This window comes from Schistocerca americana, chromosome 9 (assembly GCF_021461395.2).
Source record: "Schistocerca americana isolate TAMUIC-IGC-003095 chromosome 9, iqSchAmer2.1, whole genome shotgun sequence".
NCBI lineage: Eukaryota > Metazoa > Arthropoda > Insecta > Orthoptera > Acrididae > Schistocerca > Schistocerca americana.
The window spans coordinates 180,292,974-180,298,973 of record NC_060127.1 but is presented as its reverse complement, the minus strand read 5'-3'; positions in this window follow the sequence as shown (position 1 = coordinate 180,298,973).

The window sequence follows — 6,000 nt, the reverse complement described above, 5'->3', positions numbered from 1 at the left end:
GAGCCCCATATCAAAAATCTACCTTAAGAACAGTAAAACGCTGAGTACTATTCACCATAAATTATTAACTGTTGTGAGCTAATCCTGCGATGATGTAGAGATGTTCTTTCTTAATTTCATTTTCTCTCTTTCTACAGCGACGGACAGTAAATAATAAATTCAAAGAAGTATCGTACTGCTGTGGCAAATCCAATCAGCTTTTACATTGTAACGTTCCCTAGGCCGATGTACCACCTTGTAACATCCCCTCTGCGGAATGACAAACTTTAACTTATAACGCAATGGACCCCTTGGACTGTCTGGTACGGTAAGCGATAGATTTACAGGGGTGCGTGGCAAGTCGTCTTTGTGGCTCACCTGTAATCTTACCTGCCCTTACCTGAAGATCAGCCACTCGTACGTTATTCGGCACCCTGTGGATTCTGAACTTAGCACATACGTAGAAGTGAGGTTTTGGAGGGGAATTCCGGTGCTGCCAAATAGTGCAACGCAGCTCTGATACAAGCAATCATATTCTAGAGACACGTTCGCCTCAAAATCCTTTGATACAATTTACACTACTGGCCATTAAAATTGCTACACCCAGAAGAAATGCAGATTATAGACGGGCATTCATTGGACAAATATATTCTACTAGAACTGATATGTGACTACATTTTCACTCAATTTGGGTGCATAGATCCTGAGAAATCAGTACCCAGAACAACCACCTCTGGCCGTAATAACGGCCTTGATACGCCTGGGCATTGAATCAAAAAGAGCTTGGATGGTGTGTACAGGTACAGCTGCCCATGCAGCTTCAACACGATACCACAGTTCATCAAGAGTAGTGACTGGAGTATTGTGACGAGCCAGTTGCTCGGCCACCATTGACCAGACGTTTTCAATTGGTGAGAGATCTGGAGAATGTGCTGGCCAGGGTAGCAGTCGAACATTTTCTGTATCCAGAAAGGCCCGTGCAGGACCTGCAACATGCGGTCGTGCAATATCCTCCTGAAATGTAGGGTTTCTCAGGGATCGAATTTAGGGTAGAGCCACGGGTCATAACACATCTGAAATGTAACGTCCACTATTCAAGGTGCCGTCAATGCCAACAAGAGGTGACCGAGACGTGTAACCAGTGGCACCCGATACCATCACGCCGGGTGATACGCCAGTATGGCGACGACGATTCCACGCTTCCAATGTGCATTCACCGCAGTGTCGCCAAACACGGATGCGACCATTATGATGCTGTAAACAGAACCTGGATTCATCCGTAAAAATGACGTTTTGCCATTCATGCACCAAAGTTCATCAACCTCAGTTTCGGGTTTTAGCACTGCCTACTCGTAATGTCCAAATAGTGCTATGGTCTCCGATTACAATATGATTTTTGAGAAGAATTTCTAAAAATCGGAATCAATAGGAAAATACTGGTGAATTTTTGTAGTAGTTGACCCTTATCACGTTTCGAGGAAAGCAGAGATTTGTGGGCTGATTAAGTTTTCTTTTATTTGCCTATTTAATCAGATATTTCGATTCTATGTATCTTGAAACTAGCATTGAAAAAAAAAGATACAACGAAAAACCGATTGTATCAGTGATAACAGCCATCCCTGATGACGCGCTATCAAAGTGGGTACACCAAGTGAGTACTATCATTGTCAGATTCTACCAGATTCAGTCATGTTAACCCTTCAAATGAAATGTTTCATTATTCACCAACGGCGTGCTAACGTTAATTCAGTATGTATCTAGTTATCCTGCCTTTATCCTACCTTTATCCTGCCTGCTCATTACTGTGCTACAAGACTGTGGTGAACAGTGTTGTCAAACCAGCTTCTGAGAGAAAACTCCATTTCCATACTCCCTATATATGTCATTTAAGTTTAGCAAGTCATCAGAAACCGCGAATGTTTACATTCATTTCTTTGCGGAAATAAGTAGAAAAATATTTGCAAATACAATTATGATAAATGCTAAAATTTAAAATCGATTGTCTTATTATGCAATAGCCTATTTCACATTGGAATGACTGTTGCATTCAAAGTAGCAGGGGAACAATTTCACTAGTCATATTTAAAATTAAAGAAAGCAGTACACAGTATATTGGTTAATTATAGCAAGGGATGATTTCATACATGTTTGTTCATTAGATCACAGCGTGTACAAGAATGTTCATGGAAGTCGAACTCAAAAAGTAGAGTTATCAGGAAAAGTAAGCAGCTCATTCTACACCTAAAGATATCTACTACGTCTATTGCCATAGTTAATTCCCCAAACCATTCTGTATCATCAAAATAATACCACCGATTTGCTGTGATTCCAAAAAAAAAAAAAAACAATTTTCAGACAAAGTTCTTGAAAGAATTGCATAGTAACAGCCAATAAAACATACTGTAAGACCCAAGTACTTTTGGTGATTTCAACGTAAAAACATTAATAGTTAACTGGCTCAAACATGATTGTCAAATCTTAACAACATAATTTGCTGATCGAGTATGTTCAATCCATGAAATAAAAACAGTGAGTAACAAAATGAGTACATTTGAAAAATATTTACTTAAAATTTATGGGATGAGCTAGAACATAATACAGAGAATAAATTTAACTCTTAAATGTAACTATGCAGTGTTGAAGACTAGTTTACTTTAGCACAGTTTAGTACAAAAATGAATAAAAGTGTTTCCTGCTAGAGTGAGGTGTGTCTTATTACGAAGAGAGCGCTGAAGAGTTGAAGCTAATTTATCAGAAGTACTGTAATCCCTCCAGTGTGTCATAGCAGTAACACTCTATACACATAAATTAAAATTCCAAAAATGAAGCAGACATTGTTTGGGACTTACACAAGAGACAATAAAAAACAGAATAACGCTGAATTCCCAAAACGATAAGTGGCACCTACAAATAAACAGTCACTACATTTGCTTCCCATATGACGTAAAGACATACATTTCTATTAATTTTTATTTATTATTTATTAATTTCTCTCATTGCATTTTCTATTTTCTTAGCTAAAATATGTATATTAACTTTTGTATTAATTTTTGATTGTATTTCTCTTAAATTTATATGTTAATAATTTTTATTCTACTTTTAATTTGTGTTTATTAATTCTTCATTCTAATTCATTATTAATTTTTTTCTGTTTGTAATTCACATTTACTAGTTTTTATTCTACTTCTTTATTAATTTTTGATTCTAATTCCTTATTAAGCTTTGATTCCATTTCTTCTAAATTCATTTTTTCTAATTATTGTTTATTAATTTTCGATTCTATTTCATTCTTCTTCCAGTTCCTCATATTTTGTTTTTGTTGTAATGCAAAAATGTTCATTTATAACATTTAGTTTTTTTAATTTTTAGGGTTATATTTATAAAGTTTATATTTTTATGTTCTTTTCATGCATGTGACTTTTTTATTCAGTTGAAATTTTATGATTCACTTGTTTTCAAACATTTTCGTATTTGGTTAAAATTTTTGAATGAACCGTTTTTCTACTGAGAAATTGTGCACTGTTGTTCCCTTTCATCACGTGCCTCTTTTCTTTTTGATACATGGAGAAAGTCAGTTTGTGGAAGCTGTTTAAATAGTGGGTCTCCTTCTTTTATACTCTGTTTTGTGAGACCATCTTATGTTACGCCAAATACCTAAGTACCTCTTTACCTACAGCTGAAGGGATTTGTTTTCATTGTGTCTTTCATTAATAATTTCACCACATCATAGAAACAGCTCATATCAGCTTTTCACTTTCGAGTTCTAATTTGTTCCAGAGCACTCCTAGAGTTAGTTATAATTCCCTTTCTCAGTTCCACACGTAATTGCTTCTATAATTGTTGTTACTTCATAGGCTATTTTCATCTTACTGACAGACCAATACATAATCTGCGATTTTAGTTTGATAATTATACTAAACCTTTAGTTCAGTGCTGTTTACTTCTTCCAGTAACACAGTAAGTGGTTTTCAAATAAACTTTCCAGACAGTGTAGTTTAATTTTACGCTCCATTAACCTAATATTCCAGAGTAGAAGTGACATTTAGCGGTCTTGCCTCTCTATGAAATCATTGATTTTCAACTGATTATGATAAAGTGGAACAACTCCAAAATATCACCTACTACTAGAAAAAAAATTAACCGAATCCTGTGAACAAAACTGATTGAAAAAATTTAACTGAATCTGAAATGATTTTCAAACCATTATTAATAATGATACACATTAATTCTTTACATGCTTCTTGGCTGTCTAATGGCAAGCAAATAACTCAGTGTACCAGGGAAGTAAAAATGCTTTTTTATACGGCACTGAATAGAGCTGGTGGTGCACGCTGATTTTCTGTAAATGTTGAACGTACATCTATTTTTAGCTGTAGTGATCTTGAGGTCCAAATAATTAATAGCGTTATTGTTCTCTATTTTACTGGTAGTGTTGTTTTAGGGGTATGCGGAACACAACCATTTCACAAAGACGTTGACATCATTTCCACCACCAAGATGTCATCTATGCTGGTGTCTGTAATTAAAGCAACAAACAGAAATTTTGCAAGGTTGTGTTTATTTTGCCACAAAACAGTGTAAACAGGTAATAGTGAACTAAAAGACAATGTAAAAAATACAGAACGTTAACAACTGCAGCATGCATAACAGAAGACAAAAAAATTTCTTCGTTTTTTCCAACTTAACGGATTTGCTCACAGCTGATTACTAGTCTCAGTATGGGGGCCGGCCGGGGTGGCCGAGCGGCTCTAGGCGCTACAGTCTGCAACCGCCCGACCGCTACGGTCGCACGTTCGAATCCTGCCACGGGCATAGATGTGTGTGATGTCCTTAGGTTAGTTAGGTTTAAATAGTTCTAAGTTCTAGGGGACTGATGACCTCAGAAGTTAAGTCCCATAGTGCTCAGAGCCATTTGAACCATTCAGTATGGGGTTTGATTACCTCTGGCAGCAATATAGGCCTGACAAAGACAGGCACGCTGTGAATGATGTCATCAGTCTCATGTTGACGCAATAACACCCATTCTTTACACACAGCTGTTCGCAAGTCTTGGAGAGTGGTTAGTGGGTGGTGACGTGATGCACCTGTCTCCCACGTGGACCCCAGATGCACTCTATGGGATTCAAATTGGGAGAGGGAGCAGGTGACACCCTGCGTGCAACGTCTTTTACTTCCAAGAAAACGTCAACCCCCTGTGCTCTACGGGGTCGAGCATTATCGTTCATTAACACGACCTCTTGGTCCACAGCACCTCGCAGTAACCGCACATGAGGTCCCAATATCTCCTCACGATACCTGACAGCAATTAAACCATGCCGATTCGCCTGTACGATTACATGACGATGCGTACAAGTGGTCAACATTATCCCTGTTCACAATATTAGCGATCTTCCTCGATATCGGTCTCTTTACACTATGTTTGGGTCGCGAAGTGCAAACCCGTCGAGAATCGCTTTCTAGGTCAAATCGGGACTCACCTGTGAAGAGAACACTGGCCCACTGTTGGACCGTCCAGGTGGCATGTGAACAATTCAACTCTAGACGTTCCCTTCTGTGGAGACGCGTCAGAGGTACACATACAGCAGGTCTCCGACTGTAAAGACCTGTCTACCGAAGCCGTCGATACAACACGTCCAGCGGGTGCTGAGAGGTCAGACGGCAGCTCCTGTGCGGTAATAAGGCAGTACATCGTAGCCTTACAGCCAAATAACAGTCCTCTCTGTCTGATGTCATACGTGGTCGGCACTGCTCTGGTCTTGGGAATAAAGTTTCGGTCTCTATAAACTGTCACCACATCCGAGAAACAACAGAACAATCCATGTTAAGGTATCAGGACATATCAATTTGCGACTATCCTGCTTGCATTCTTCCTATGAAATTCCATCGCATAGACTTTGGTAGGCGTCTTCTCTGTGCTGTACTGCACCGTCTGTCTACATCTACATGATTACTCTGCAATTCACATTTAACTGCTTGGCAGAGGGTTCATCGAACCACAATCATACTATCTCCCTACCGTTC